Genomic DNA, 15,211 nt, shown 5'->3' with positions numbered 1-15,211 from the left:
GGTGGTATTCTTCTAAGGCACCTTTCTAGGGCAATTATGGAGCTGGAGGTGTAGATACTCTGGTCAAATATCAAAGAGAACTTTTAAATTCTGGACAAGACTATCTGAGATATCAATGTATTTTTTGATTCCTAGGGACTTTATGAATGGAATGGACTGAAACATATTTTTTATGGTTTAGTTATTCATCTATGTGAATGAAGAGTACAAAATCAGATACTCTTTCAAGATCCTTTTCTAGTTCTGGGTTTTTACATATTTAAAATTCAAGAGCACAATTAAACTTTAAGCTTTCCATTTTATTTTGCCCCCAAGGCACATAAATAGAGCATGGGAATGGTAAATGGAAAGAAAAATTATAAGCTTGAGTTTTAACTCCTTTTTCATTAAAATAACAAAGCTATGATTTGCCATATATTCTGTATAGCTTTGGAAGAGCATTTGTCCTCCATTTATTCCTAAGAATTATTATATTTGGGAGAAAGGCAAGGGAAGGGTGTTTATAAATAAAATTTTATTCAAGACTGGCAGCCCTTGTAAATAGACAACAAATGAGAACCGACTGTATGGCACAGGGAACTACTCAGTGCCCCGTAGTGACGTAAATGGGAAGGAAATCTGAAAAAGGGGATGTGTGCATACGTGTGGCTGATTGGCTTTTTGATGTACAGCACAAATTAACAAACACTGTAAAGCAGCTATACTCCAATTTAAAACAAGAGGGTTGGCACCATCGATGTTCTAGGAAATAATAATAGGGCAATAACTCCTTCTTGCCAAATTCAGATTTAAATTGAAGAAAGTACGGAAAACCACTAGACCATTCAGGTATGACCTAAATCATGCCCTAACGATTATACAGTGGAAGTGACAAATAGATTCAAGGGATTAGATCTGATAGACAGTGTGCCTGAAGAACTATGGACAGAGGTTTGTGACATTGTACAAGAGGCAGGAATCAAGACCATCCCCAAGGAAAAGAAATGCAAAAAGGCAAAATGGTTGTCTGAGGAGGCCTTACAAATAGCTGTGAAAAGAAGAGAAGCAAAAGGCGTGCTGTTCTCCATAGTGGCTGTGTCAGTTTGCATTCCCACCAGCAGTATAGGTGGGCTCCCTTTTCTCCACACCCTCCCCAGCATTTATTCTTTGTAGACTTTTTGGTGACGGCCATTCTGACCAGTGTGAAATGATACTTCATGGTGGTTTTGTTTTGCATTTCTCTAATAATGAGCGATATTGAGCATCATGTAATATCTGGAATGACTTTTATTTCTTGACCAAGTTCTGACTGACATACTGGATAACATGGTTCAAAACTTCTAGAGTACTTCTTCTTGCTAAGTGACTGGGGTCCATATCATAGATCACAGATGACCTCATTATCAGAAGATCAAATAAAGAAGATGGGGCTTCAGAGAATTATACAGGCATATAAATGCCTTGTTTCTCCTTTGCCTGAAATGGAGCAAAATTAACCAGATGAAATTAAACCCAAGAAAACATCTTTTATATGGGTTCCTCTGGGTCATAGGGTGAACTTGCCTCCTTCTCTCTGTTATCTAATAATGGCATTCTCCCTTCCCCCGCCCTGCTATCTCTTCTATTTCTTAAATGACTTCATCTGTAAGGATAAAAAATTTTATGCAGTGGAAACAATATCAACTTTTGAAATTGGAGCATAAGATTAATGGGCATGATTTGAAAAACAGAAATTGCAATATTAATGATGATGAAAAACTGTTGAAATGAGTCAGGAAGAAAATAGCGTCTGAGGAGGCCTTCCAAATAGCTGTGAAAAGAGTAGTGAAAAGCAAAGGAGAAAAGGAAAGATATACCCATTTGAATGCAGAGTTCCAAAGAATAGTAAGGAGAGATAAGAAAGCCTTCCTCAGTGATCAGTGCAAAAAAATAGAGGAAAATAATAGAATGGGAAAGACTAGAGATCTCTTCAAGAAAATTAGAGATACCAAGGGAACATTTCATGCAAAGATGAGCACAATAAAGGACAGAAATGGTATGGACCTAACAGAAGCAGAAGATATTAAGAAGAGGTGGCAAGAATACACAGAAGAACTGTACAAAAAAGATCTTCACGACCCAGATAATCACAATGGTGTGATCACTCATCTAGAGCCAGACATCCTGGAATGTGAAGTCAAGTGGGCCTTAGAAAGCATCACTATGAACAAAGCTAGTGGAGGTGATGGAATTCCAGTTGAGCTATTTCAAATCCTGAAAGATGACGCTGTGAAAGTGTTGCACTCAATATGCCAGAAAATTTGGAAAACTCATCAGTGGCCATGGAAAAGGTCAGTTTTTATTCCAATCCCAAAGAAAGGCAATGCCAAAGAATGCTCAAACTACCGCACAATTGCACTCATCTCACACACTAGTAAAGTGATGCTCAAAATTCTCCAAGCCAGGCTTCAGCAATACATGAACCATGAACTTCCAGATGTTTTTCCAGATGCTGGTTTTAGAAAAGGCAGAGGAACCAGAGATCAAATTGCCAACATCCGCTGGATCATGGAAAAAGCAAGAGAGTTCCAGAAAAACATCTATTTCTGCTTTATTGACTATGCCAAAGCATTTGACTGGGTGGATCGCAATAAACTGTGGAAAATTCTGAAAGAGATGGGAATATCAGACCACCTGACCTGCCTCTTGAGAAACCTGTATGCAGGTCAGGAAGCAACAGTTAGAACTGGACATGGAACAACAGACTGGTTCCAAATAGGAAAAGGAGTACGTCACAGCTGTATATTGTCACCCTGCTTATTTAACTTCTATGCAGAGTACATCATGAGAAACGCTGGGCTGGAAAAAGCACAAGCTGGAATCAAGATTGCCAGGAGAAATATCAGTAACCTCAGATATGCAGATGACACCACAGAGCCTCTTGATGAAAGTGAAAGAGGATAGTGAAAAAGTTGGCTTAAAGCTCAACATTCAGAAAATGAAGATCATGGCATCCGGTCCCATCACTTCATTGCAAATAGATGGGGAAACAGTGGAAACAGTGGCAGACTTTATTTTTTTTGGCTCCAAAATCACTGCAGATGGTGATTGCAGCCATGAAATTAAAAGACACTTACTCCTTGGAAGGAAAGTTATGACCAACCTAGACAGCATATTCAAAAACAGAGACATTACTTTGCCAACAAAGTTCTGTCAAGTCAAGGCTATGGTTTTTCCAGTAGTCGTGTATGGATGTGAGAGTTGGACTGTGAAGAAAGCTGAGCACCGAAGAATTGATGCTTTTGAACTGTGGTGTTGGAGAAGACTCTTGAGAGTCCCTTGGACTGCAAGGAGATCCAACCAGTCCTTCCTAAAGGAGATCAGTCCTGAGTGTTCATTGGAAAGACAGATGTTGAAGCTGAAACTCCAATATTTTGGCCACCTGATGCGAAGAGCTGACTCATTTGAAAAGACCCTGATGCTGGGAAAGATTGAGGGCAGGAGGAGAAGGGTATGACAGAGGATGAGATGGTTGGATGGCATCACCAACTCAACAGACATGAGTTTGGGTACACCCCAGGAGTTGGTGATGGACAGGGAGGCCTGGCATGCTGCAGTCCATGGGATCACAAAGAGTCGGACACAACTGAGCGACTAAACTGAACTGTTCAGAATTTATCATGTACTGTGTCAGGCACTGCTGGTGATATAATAATTAAAAAGCTGATCTGCTTGTAAGAAGCTGGATGAGAGAAGCTGGATGGATTTGACTGTAGTGAGCAACAATGACTGAAACATAAAAAGATCGATCCTTTTCCAGAAAAGAAGTCTAGGGGAGATAAGCCAGGGTTGGACTAGTGGTTTCAGTCTGGATTCTGGCCTCCTTCTATCTTTCTCTTTCATCATCCTTAACTGGTGGTGTTCATAATGAAGGTCACTGCATGATCCAAGATGGCTTTCTCTTTTTTTAACTTTTTATTGGAATATAGTCGATTAACAATGTTGTGATAGTTTCAGGTGGACAGCAAAGGGATTCAGCCATACATATACATGTATCCATTCTCCCCCAAACTCCCTTCCCATCCAGATTGCCACATAACATTTAACAGAGTTCTCTGTGTTATACAGTAGGTTCTTGTTGGTTGTCCATTTTAAATATAACAGTGTGTACATGTCCATCCCAAACTCCCTAACTATCCCTTCTCCCAGCAACTGTAAGTTCCTCCTCTGGTCTGGGAGTCTGCTTTTGATTTGTAAATAAGTTCATTTGTATCATTTATTTTTAGATTTCACATATAAGAGATGTTATACAATATTTCTCCTTCTCTGTCTGACTTAACTTCACTCAGTACGACAATCTCTAGGTCGTTCCATATTGCTGCAAATTACATTATTCAAGATGGCTTTCTTAGCTCTAGCCATTCCCTCTTCACCCCAGGCCGCAGGAAGGTGGAAGGAGGAAAGGACAAAATGTTCAGCCTCCCATCTGAATTTGTTCTCCTTTATCTGTCTTCCTGTAAGTTCCAGAAAACTTTTCTCTTAATATCTCATTCATCAGAATTTAGTCACATGACCATACTTTACCATGTAAAGGGAGGCTGGAGAGGGTAATTTTTAAAAAAAAAAAAAATATATATGTATATATTTATTTTTATTTTTTGGAAGTGCTAGGTCTTCATTGCTGCGTGAGGGCTTTCTCTAGTTGTGCAGAGAAGGGGCTATTCTCTAGTTATGGTACATGGGTTTCTCATTGTGGTGGCTTCTCTTGCTGAGGAGCACAGGCTCTAGAGTGCATGGGCTTCAGTAGTTGTGGCTCACAGGCTGAGCTGCCCTGTGGTATGTCTTCCCAGATCAGGACTGGAACCTGTGTCCCCTGCATTGCCAGGTGGATTCTTAACCACTGGACTGCCAGGAAAGCCCCGGAGAGACCAATTTCTACTAGAAAGTTCTACTCTAATAGAGGGTGGCAGTGTACCTCTATTACTGAAAAGTGGGGTATTGAATGGATATTGGGTGGCAATTGACAATTTCTGCTGTAGGAAGTTAAAATCTACTTGGGGAAATAAGAACCTGTAGGCTTGAAAAGACAATGAATAGTCTGTTGGGAAGGACCAAGCCATGGGTTGCCAAAATTTGGAGGAGGAAGAGTAGGTGTCAAGGCTTCTTGGAAAGACTGAGATTTGAACTCCCCTTTGAAGATAAGAAGGATTCAATAGGCACAAAAGCTTGGGAGGGCACCCCAGCAGGAGGCATTGACCTGAGCAGAAGCCCAGAAGCTGGACAATGCAGATCAGCCTGGGGCAGGACCAACAGAGACCAAACGTTAAGCTTCCATGTAATGGAGTCTTTGGCTGAAAAAGGAAGGAATAGGACTGATTTTTTTTTAATTCCTTAAGGCAAAAGTTCCAAGACCACTTAGCCAGGACAAAACATGACTACTGAATTGACAATCCTGTATGCCATAAACAACTCATGCCAGCAGAAACAATTGCATTATTTCCTCCAATGAGTTCCCCTAGTTTTTGGATTGTCCAAAATAACACATGGAGTGTAACCAGTGAATGAATATATCACAGCAGCAATCAAAAGAAACACATAGGATGCCTGAGACCATAGCCAAAGGCTAATATTCATTAAATAGGGGAAGGAAAAAACCCGACAAATAGAAGGTTCTGGGTCTCTTTCCTAAATATTAATTGTTTATTTCACAATTCTCCTCTACTCCAAACAGACCTTAAACCGCCTCTTCTTAATATGCTCCCATAAAGGATTATAAACTAGAAAGGAGGTTGGTTTAAACAAAAGTAATCAGAAAGTAAGCAATCTTCTTCTTTCTCTCTGGCTCGAAGCTTGTTTTGTCTGTTAAAGAATTTTTCTCTTCAGCGCACAGACCTCAAGGTCAAACAGAGGTCACTCTTCTGCTTTTTGAGGTATGGGCGCTTTCATGTTATTTGCTCATTTTTATTGCTGAGAATAACCATCCATTTGCCCACATAACCAAGGCCTCCCCAACACAAAGACTCGAGAGTAGGCTCTGGCAGGGGGTTAATCCCATTCAACACAAAGCAAACAACTTCAAATCTCATTAAATGTTGGACTTTAGAGCAAGAATACAAATATTTCCAATTTAGAAAAGGAAGATAGAAATGTGACACAGAAGTATTCTAATCATTTAGTAGAGTAAATCGTACCAACATGATCCTAAAACTGTCAACTTGGTGGAAAAGAGAATAAAACTCCATTAATAATACAACAGTAATGCTTACTTTTTCACATCAGGAAAATTCCATTATAACAAACAGCCCGAGGCTTTTAAATTGCTTTTGTTCTAGATCAGTGGAATATTGTTATGAAGAATATATTGCTAGTGATGATAGTTTAGATCTGAGGATGAAACCTAGCTGATTTTTATAGTATGAACCAGCGGAGGTGGTGGTGGTTGCACACGGGACTGTGTGTGAATAATCTCCTTTGTGCAAATTTTTAAAAGGTAAACCCTTGGGACTTCCCTGGTGGCCCAGTAGTTAAGACTCAGCCCTTCCAATGTACCGGGCATGGGATAGATCTCTGGTCGAGGAACTAAGATCCCGCATGACCTGAGTCATGGTCACAAATAAATAAATAAAAAGTAGACCCTTCACATGGGCACACAGCTTAGTGAAGAGACTGCTGGCTGGAACTCAACTCCATTTGCTCCTTCAGCTAGGGCACAGCTAAACAACCCCCTGCAGAGGTCCTAGTGGCACAAGATTGTTCTTTTAAGACCTATTTATAAGGTGATCCTCTGAAATTATTTTCCTTAAGTCTACTCTGGGATAGACCTCACTATATACTTCCTTTTTAGTTATAAGATCCTCTCTGATAGAATTTCCCATTTAAAGATTTGGACCAATGTGTTTTTTTTTTCCCCACTGGTTTTGGAAGTGTTTGAGATTCATCATCCTACAGGGGTCTTGTAATTCTCCCAGTTACCAACCGTGGCATCTTGGGGTAAGTTAGGATATTTTTTTCACTCTCTTAGCCTAACTTTCCTTATCAAGGAACCATTAGTTCACTGGTTCTCAATAAACATTTCGGAAGGTCCTTTTTCAATACCAAAATGAAATTCATAGGTAATATGATCATTCTACACTGAGCAGTTTTAAATAATTATAATACCTACATACAAAGGAGAAAGAAAAGAAGAGCTGTTTACCATAAAGCTATATAAAATGTGTAGGCTTAACTATAATACAAAATATAATAAAGTTGTCAGATGCTGAATAAAACAAAGTTAGAATCTTCTCTCAGTTTAAACTGTAGTCTACATTCCTGGAAAAGTCAGTGTAAACCCATGACAGTACACTTTGTGATTATGTGGAAAACAGAGTTAGGTGCTAGGTTTGATCATTGGAACAGGCTTTCCACCCGTATAAATGGGCTTTTGAAAGTGGTTTGGAGTGTCCATGGAAATTGTTTGTTGGGTGGGACTGTGTCATATGTGGAAGGAGGTATAGCACCCCTGGTCCTAATCTACTAATGCCAGTAATACCAGTCTCCTAATCAGTGTGATAATAAAAAATCCCCCCAGATAGGGATTTTCTTCTCTCATTGACAATCACTGGGTTAATTAGTCTTGAGTCCAAGAAGGCTGAAAAAACTCGGGACCAGAAAAGTCCTTCCTTGATGAAGAGGAGAACTACAACTCCACTTTCCCTCAGCCTCTCCTAGGGACTCCAGATCTAGGGGGAAGGAAACACAGCTGATGTGACAATCAGCCAGGACCAGCCCTGGAAAGGACCTTAAGGATGGCAAATGATACCTCTACCTTCTCACTCCATCTTCTCCCATCTGGCAGGGATTTCCACTTTCTCTTCCCTGTCAAGCTAGTATACTCTTTCAGAAGCATACATGAGGACTTCCCTTGTGGTTAGGAATCTGTCTGCCAAGGTAGGGGACATGGGTTTGATCCCTAGTCCAGGAAGATCCTACATGCCACTGGGCAGCTGAGCCCAAGTGTCACAATTACTGAGCTTACGTGCTGCAACTGCTGAAGACTGTGGGTCCTAGAGCTCGTCCTCTGCAATAAGAGAACTCACTGCAAAGAGAAGCCTGCGCACTGCAACAGAGAATGGCCCCTGCTTGCCACAGCTAGAGAAAGCCTGCAAGAAGCAACTAGACCCAGTGCAGCCAAAAGTTAATTTTTAAAAAAAGTACAGATGATGTTAGGGATTTATTATCTTTTATGTAAATATGTGTTAATTGTACATCTCTCAAATCCAAATGGCTTGTGAGAATATGAAAAGGTGCTGAACCTCGCTAGAAATTAAGGTAGTGAGAAATTTATAATAAAAATGAAATATTATTTCATACTCATCAGGTTGGCAAAAATCTAAAACTTCAACGATAGCAAATGTTGGAAAAGGGTATTGAAATTGGTACAGCCACTTTGGGGAGCAATTTATCTATTAAGATTGGAAATGCTCTGATTCCTACATCCCACAAAATCGACTCTTTGGTCTGTACCTTAGAGAAACAATTTGATTACACCAGAAGATATATATGTTTGTGGCAGCATTACTTTTAATAGTGAAAAACTAAATCAACTGGAGACATTTAAATGTCATTAATAGAAGATCAGATTCATATATCATCAGGTATTCATAGAAGGGAATATTATACAGCAATTACAATGATGAATCACAGCTTTGGGTCTGCACAGTGATAAATCTTAAAAACAATTCAGAAAAGCTAATTGCAGGGTATGTAGAGTGTGACACCATTTAAATAGTTTTAAAACCTGCAAAATAGTGCCATATATTGTTTACAGATACATGAATATGCAGTTAAAGCATAAAACGTGTACAAGAATGATTAATGATTCATGATCTTGGTTATTTCTGAAGAAGTAGAAAGAAGAATGAGATTGGAAAGAGAACATGCAGAAAGCTCTCAGTTGAATCTGCAATGCTTTTGTTCTCCAAAAAAATATCTGAAGGAAATGTGGCCAACTGTTAAGATTTAATTTGCTATAGATAGTGCTGGATATACTGGGTACTCATTATATCTTTTATATATTTTGATGAGAAATATGCCATAATAAAAATAATGTTAACAAGTGATGCATCTCTAGGGGTGTTTGTATTCTTGATTTAGCAAATTCTTCCTGACCTTCTGGGACAGAGAACTCAATAATGAACAAGATACACCCCACCCCCCGCAATCGTGCATTGTGGTTCTCTAACTTTATTGTACGTCAGAATCATCTGGAAGGCTTGTTAAAACACACACTGCTGGGCCCACCAGGATTTCTGATTCAGTAGGTCTGGGATGGGCCTTGAGAATTTGCATTTCTAGCAAGTTCCCAGATGATGTTGCGGGTTTGGGGACCTCATGTCTCCTGACATTGTTTGAATATTATCGCGAGAGGACTTTATTCCTGCTATAAGAATTCCAAGAAGTGACGGGAGAAGTATTTTCTGGACCACATGCTCGGCCAAGTCTCTAAAGGCACAGTTATGCTACCTGCTCTGGGTCACAAGTGATACATCATCTTCCTGGCTTCTCAAGAAATGTCACTGCATCCCTGTAACCCCATCTTACTTGTGGCTGTGTATATTTCAATTTATTCCATTAAAATTTTGGCTCCTCTATACATCCTATTTGGTGTACACCTTATACAAAATATCAGTAGTAGTTACTCTCCAATATTGGAATTATGGTTAATTTTTAAATCTTTTTGCTTATCTGCATCATCTAACATTTCCATAATGAATATTTCCATCAAGGACAAGTATTAATTACATAATAATGATATTAAAATAAAATAAATATATATCAAACTGTGTTAGGCTCTGTGATGTGGGTGGAGCTTCTAAGAAGTAATATGGATATAGACTTGCCTTCAAGAGATTTATGATCTTGTTCATACATACACTGGAAAAACATTTCATAATAAGACAAGGTATTCAGGAAACAGTGTTCACTGAGAACTAAAAGTACAGTTGGCAAGTACTTTGGAAGAAAAAAATGACTAGGTTGAGTGAACCTAGAAGAAGCGTTTGGGCCCAGCCTTGGATGATAAACGTGCCAGAGCCTAAGCGGAGGGCAAGGGAGGATTCAAGGGTCTGTGCAAATCCCCAGGGTAGGTACAGGTGCTCAGTGAACACTATGAAGAATTAAACATTTACTGAATTCATACAGAAACTGCACTCTGGCACGAGTACACATCCAGCCACATCATAGTGGCTCATACCCAGGACACATAGACTGAAACCAAAATTAATTTCATTGTGGGTTCATGACAAGTCAGGTATGGGAGGAAATGTCTTTGCTTCTTTTACATGAGTTCTGCCTTGATGACTACATCCCTAAAGTGCATCTGTGAATTTGTAAAGAAAGACCCATATGGACTGGACACACCTCTTCCTGGGTGTGTTCTCCTCCCCTTTTGCTCGAATTAAGATTGAGGAGTTCATCGTGGATTATTGTTCTTCTGGTTTCTCTGTTCAAAACCATACTTACCCGAAAGGAGTGTCTCTTCACTTCTTTATATTTGGGTTGTTTATGTTTTTCTCTGTGTTAAAAAAGCCTGCACCACATCTACTTTATCCATTCATCTGTTGTTGGACATTTAGCTTGTTTCCATGTCCTGGCTATTGTAAAAAGCGCTGCAGTGACAACTGGGGTGCAGACAGACAGCTACTGGGAATCTGCTGTACAGTACAGGGAACTCAATTCAGTGCTCTGTGATGACCTAGAGCATGGGAGTGGGGAGAAGTTCCAAAAGAGAAGGGATATATGGATATCATACATATATCACAATGCATATATCACTCTGTTGTACATCATAAACTAACCCAACATTGTTAAACAATTATACTCCAGTAAAAATAAAGTCTTCCCAGGTGGTACAGTGGTAAAGAATCCACCTGACAATATAGGAGGCACAGGAGATGCAGGTTTGATCCCTGGGTGGGAAAGATCCCCTGGGAGTAGGAAACTGCAACCCACTCCAGTATTCTTGCCTGGAAAATGCCATGTACATTGGAGCCTAGTGAGCTGGCATCCAAGGGGTTGCAAAGAGCTGGACACAACTGAGCACACACACACAAACACAAAAATAAAATACAACAGACCAAACAAAAAGCCTGAAGGCATCTACTTTTGGACAAGATAAAACAACAGGATCCAGATTTATCCTTCTGCCTTCAACAACTACAAAAGCAGATTAAAATATATGAAAAAATAGGTGCTGGGGTACAAGGAGGGCCTGGATGGGGGAGGCACATGAGGAAACTTTTGAGGGTGATGAATATATTCACTATCTTGATTATACTGATGATTTTATAAAATGTAGATTGTATACTTTAAATACAAGTTTATGTCAATTTTATCTAAATAAAACTGTTTAAAAAGTACTGGAAAGAAAAAAAAAAACCCAGCTTGGAAGCACAGGTCCATAAAACAAACAAACAAAACAGTAAAACCTCCTATGCTATTCCTTGGGTAGTTTCCCTTTCTTTTAGCAAATTTTAAAAATTACTGTTAAGCAGAGGTGAAAAATACTCCTATGCTATTTAACTGAATAATCTCCCCTCTTTTTATAAGATCTGTTAAGCACTGGGATGCTGATAAAGTTAAAGCTCCTGGACCTTCACTTGTAGAGTTCTTTCCAAAGTTCTATAGCTAATTTTCTGTTTGTAATTGTGTTTTCTTTTTTTAAAAGGCCCCAAATTGTATTGTATAATATAAGATTCAGGCTCCATGAAACCTGGAGGCAACCCTAACTTTTTTTTCCCCCACACCGTACAGCTTGTGAGATCTTAGTTCCTCCACCAGGGACTGAATCTGCCCCCGGGCAGAGTACAGAGTCCTAACAACTGGGCAGACAGGGAATTCCCCAACCCTACTTTAAAAAAAAAGAAAAAAGATTTTATTATAGAGCAACATCCAGACTCCAGATCCAGCTGCCGAAGAGACCATGTTATGACCGTGTTATGCTGCGGGTACTTGTGGGCACAGCAGGCATCCATGGCTTCCCTCCCTTCAATTGGAGTGGGGATGGTAGTGGTGGGCAGGGGCTTCTTAAGGGTCCCTCTTACCACTTGGGTCTGGAGGCAGTATGATCTTCACTTTGATGCCCAGCACACCCTGTCTGAGCAGCATATGGAGCCAGCTGGTGTCTGCGTAGGAGTTAACAGGGTCTCCACTGTGGATCATCAGTCCATCCGTAACTTCATGGATTTAACCCTCTGTCCTCAGTTTCCCAGGCACTACAACCTAGCAGCCTTGGCCCCACTCTTCATGATGACCCATAGCACACTCCAACAAGCCCTCCTAGAAGTGTGTGCTGCAGACTCCGCCAGGGCAATGGCTCATGGAGCTCTCCTGTCTGCCTTTCCCCTGTAAAGTTCTACATGGCCCTCAGGGAAGCGAAATCTCTTCTGAAGCACAGCAGTTAATTCCTGAATCCGCAGGCCCTTCTCACCAATAACATTTCTGTGTCCAGGGAACCATGATAATGATTTCTGTCCTTGTTGGTTGAAGTCGGACTTCAACAGGGGCATCATCTTTGACCAGCACCCAAGTGAGAGGCTTGTTCAGTTCAGCCTTGAGGACGCCATCAGAGACCTCTTGGACACTGGCACTGCCATCTTGCCACCCGGCGCCATCTTAAGGAATGGCCCAATGCTGCTGTTAAATGACCTAAGGAGTGTGATGTGAGGAAATTGGTCCCATTGCTATTGCAGACAGAACACAAACACACAAAGAACTTTAGGACTATGGTGGTCTAGAGTACCATTCTCTCCTGGGATAAGCCTCTGTGAACTTGCTAACAGCCGCTGAGGAGCTGTGAATAATATTTCAGACTTCTTCACTTGCTTTCTCATCAACTGCTCGATCTAGAGGGACCCAAGTGTGACGGAGAAAAACTGACCCAATAAATGTAATTCGGCTTCAGTAGCTTCAGAATGCGTTTCCTGCCACCCTCAACGGCACTCTAGAATTGAGCAAGCAAAGTAGGCTTTGCCTTGGGTGCTCTTTGTGAATTTGCATTGGAGAATTTCAGTTCCAACCCCTTCAGAGTGGGTGTCCTGAAATGATCATGGAAATAGGATCTTTTACTACATTTTGGGCCACATTTCACACTGTTCCTTAGTAAAATATCCCTGCTCTTCCTCTCTGTGAACCACACCCCACTTTTCCCTCAGTACAAGTTTGGTGCCTTCTTCCTGGAATTGCCTTTGGATATCTATCTAGTGCTGAGTGAAATCGTCTTCCCTCAACCCGAGCACGTAAGATATGACTGTTCTTGAAGCTTTTAGGAGTTTAGACCCCAACTCCTATAACCATGTGATCTTGCTGCTGCTGCTGCTAAGTTGCTTCACTTGTGTCCGACTCTGTGCGACCCCATAGACGGCAGCCCACCAGGCTCCCCTGTCCCTGGGATTCTCCAGGCAAGAACACTGGAGTGGGTTGCCATTTCCTTCTCCAATGCATGAAAGTGAAAAGTGAAAGTGAAGTTGCTCAGTCGTGTTCGACTCATAGCGACCCCATGGGCTGCAGCCTACCAGGCTCCTCTGTCCATGGGATTTTCCAGGCAAGAATACTGGAGTGGGATGCCATCGGGTAAGTGATCATTTTTCCGAGCAGAGAGTCCCCAAATAATAATTCATTTTCCACACTCATATGTGTTAATTCTATAATTAAAATATTTTATGATGTCTATAACAATTCCTACTGATGGCCCAGAGTTGGCATGAAACTTAACTGAGATAATATATGTAAATATCTTTCATAAGCTAAAAATGCTGTACAAACATAAGGTACTGGCACAGATGATGTTTCAAATATTTAATGACCGGTAGGCACTGGCCTTGACCAATCAGAATAGTCTTCAATCACAGCACTGGAGCTCAGTCAGGTAGGTTTCCTAATGGGCCAAATATTAACTCTTTAGTCAGTAAATTAAAGGAAGGTTTGCTGTTTCCTGAAGGAGAATAGTGGTCTAATGGAAGGCAACTCGGGGAGGTAGCAACTATATTCTTTTTCAGATTCTTTTTCCTTATAGGTTATTACAAGATACTGAATATAGTTCCCTGTGCTATTGAGTAGGTCCTTGTTGGTTATCTATTTTATGTATAGTAGTGTATATATGTTAATGCCAACCTCCTAATTCATTCCTCCTCCCTTTCCTTTTGGTAGCCATAAATTTGTTTTCTATGTCTGTGAGTCTCTTTCTGTTTTATAAATATGTTCATTTCTATCTTTTTTTGTTAAGATGCCACATATAAGCAATACCATATGATATTTGTCTTTCTCTGTCTTACTTACTTCACTTATGATAATCTCTAGGTTCATCCTTGTTGCTGCAAATGACATTATTTCATTCTTTCTTATGACTGAGTATTCCACATCTTCTTTATTCATTAATCTGTCAATGGTTATCTAGGTGTTTCTGTGTCTTGGCTATTGTAAATAATGCTGCAATGAACATTGGGATGCATGCATTTTATAAAATATTTTTGAACAAAAATGAAACACAACACATAAAATTTTGTGGAATGAAGTTAAATCAGCTCTTAAAGGGAAATTTATAGCATTATAAATTAGCTTATATTAGAAGAAAGGTCTTAAATCAACAGACTAAGCATCCATCTTAAGAAACCAAGAAAAGCAAAGTAAGCCAAATGAAGGTGGAAGGAAGGAAATAATAAAGCGAGAAAAAAAAAAGCCACTTAAAACCGAAAAATAATAAAATCAGTAAAATCAAAAGCTGGTTCTTTGAAAAGATCAATGAAATCAAAGTACTATTAATAACAATTAAAAAATAGAAAAGACACAAATTACTGATGTCATTAAAGACCTCAGAGATGTTAAAAAAAAAAGTACTCTAAATAACCCTATGTATATAAATTCAATAACTTAGATGAAATGGACCAATTCCTTAAAAGCCACAAAACTCCAAAACTCACCCAAAGAAGAAATAGGTAACATATGTATTAAAGAAATGGAATCCACAGGTTAAAAACCTTAAAAACAAACAAACTTCCAGACCCAATGGCTTCACTGGTAAGTTCTATCAAACTTTAAAAAAACAAATAGCACTATTTCTATACAATCTCTTCCAGCAAACAGAAGGGAAGGGAAAGGAACACTTCCCAACCCATTTTATGAGGCTAGAATTGCCTTGATACCAAAAAAACTAGACAAAGACAGTACAAGAAGAGAAAATTATAGACCACTATCCCTCATGAACAGTACACAAAAA

The 15,211-nt window shown here is 39.8% G+C and overlaps 1 protein-coding gene and 1 pseudogene across 2 annotated transcripts in view; one reads left to right on the top strand and one right to left on the bottom strand.

Moving 5' to 3' along the window:
• TRERF1 (transcriptional regulating factor 1) overlaps positions 1-15,211 on the top strand; it is a 318,184-nt gene that overhangs the window by 78,329 nt on the left and 224,644 nt on the right. The window lies entirely within an intron of this gene.
• On the bottom strand, positions 11,870-12,664 carry LOC147346803 (small ribosomal subunit protein uS3 pseudogene; annotated as a pseudogene).

Source organism: Bos grunniens, chromosome 23, assembly GCF_055505025.1.
Source record: "Bos grunniens cultivar Pamir isolate PY7600 chromosome 23, Bosgru_T2T1.0, whole genome shotgun sequence".
NCBI classification, from domain to species: domain Eukaryota; kingdom Metazoa; phylum Chordata; class Mammalia; order Artiodactyla; family Bovidae; genus Bos; species Bos grunniens.
Note: the sequence above shows the minus strand (reverse complement) of the source record. Positions and strands in the feature narration are given on the sequence as shown.